The sequence below is a fragment of the Chiloscyllium plagiosum genome, chromosome 39 (genome assembly GCF_004010195.1).
Source record: "Chiloscyllium plagiosum isolate BGI_BamShark_2017 chromosome 39, ASM401019v2, whole genome shotgun sequence".
In the NCBI taxonomy this organism is placed as follows: Eukaryota; Metazoa; Chordata; class Chondrichthyes; order Orectolobiformes; family Hemiscylliidae; genus Chiloscyllium; species Chiloscyllium plagiosum.
This window is the reverse complement of record NC_057748.1, coordinates 27,215,666-27,217,365: the sequence shown is the minus strand read 5'-3', so window position 1 is coordinate 27,217,365 and position 1,700 is coordinate 27,215,666.

Below are 1,700 nucleotides of genomic sequence, written 5' to 3'. Positions count from 1 at the left end.
AATAAAGAAGGCTTCAACATCTGTCTCATCAAAACGTGGCGGAGTTTTGACACATTTTACATATCATCACCTTCTGTTTTAATCTCCATCCTGTTAACTTGAGTTTGCTGACTAAGTCACATTGCAAGTTCAAATTCTCTCAACTTTTGCTCTAAGAAGCTTCTCTCTCTCTCTCTCTCTCCTCTCTCTTTGTTCTCTCTCCCTCTCTTTCCTCTCTTCCCACTCCCTTTCTCTTTCTTTTTTCTCTCTTTCTCTCTCTCTCCTTTCTCTTTTCTCTTTCTCTCTTTGTTTATCTTCTAACTCCATTCTCTTCAATTGTAAATGAAGTTTTTCTACCTCTACTGCACGTGTCTGTTTCTTTAACACACTCAAGGGTTTGACTAATTCCCTGATAATTTCAGCTTGACTTTGCTCCTTGATTAAACTCAAATCTTTGCTAATTCTAATGTCCTGCCTTCCAAACTTGCTTGGCAAATTTGAGAATCACCTTCAAATCCCAGAACCTCATTAGCAATTCGAAAAGCCATTTCCCTCACATTCAATTTAACCAACTACAAGTCACTGAAATTAAACAAATCGTTTCACCCACGTTTTATTGAAAGATCTGGGACACGAACCTGCAAATGTTTACATCTACTGGGACTTTTCATACCCGGAAATCTGTCTCAATCAGTTCGAATCCCAAACTGTTCAAATCGCGGACAAAATCTCCCTAAACCCTTCAATTCCTAGCGACGTGCCCCCAACACTGTTACGACACGGGGTTAAACCCTCCTGCTTAATCTAAAACCAGCAACACAGAAAAGAAATTATCCCCATCTGTGAAAATTCAAGAGGCCAAGAACGAGTTAAAGCCAAAATTAACAAATTTATTTATGTAAGTCTAACAGAGGATAATTAACGAACAACAATTTACAACTCCTTCCTCTCATCTATCTTTGACCTTTCCCCTCTACAATACTAGTCCGCTAAGCCACCCCCCACAAAGATTAAGATTAACAAAAAAAACTCAAGTTTTCAAAACCAGCCAGCTGTTGAATTTACTATTTGGATCTTCCTGTGCGTTCTCCTCTTCTTAGGGATTATGATTCATAGATCACGGATCGATAAAGGTACCTTTAAGAGAGCTATTTCTTGGGCAGACTCTATATGCCGGTGGCTTGGCAGTTCTCCTCCCAAATGTTCCATTTCCCCTGGTCATATATCGGATTGATTCATTAGTTTTTGAGATTATCAATATACTCAATTCAAACTGGATTAGAGATTGGTATTTCTTTGGGGGCTATAATTTAAACTGATTGGCCGAATAAGAGCCTGATTTTGTTGTTCCCAGGCAACCAACAAGCCTAGCTGCTGGATCACATGTTACACTGCATCTTAATGAGAACACTGGGTACTGTCAGGTAGAGCTGCTTGCTTTTAACTCTCTTACTGTATAGTACACCCCTATCGTCACAACAGACTGGAACACACCCCGGTCCCAGAGAGAGAGAGAGGGGAAAGGACAGTGTATCTAACACACCCCGGTCCCAGAGAGAGAGAGGGGAAAGGACAGTGTATCTAACACACCCTGGTCCCAGAGAGAGAGAGGGGGGGGAAAGGACAGTGTATCTAACACACCCCGGTCCCAGAGAGAGAGAGAGAGGGGGAAAGGACAGTGTATCTAACACACCCCGGTCCCAGAGAGAGAGAGAGAGGGG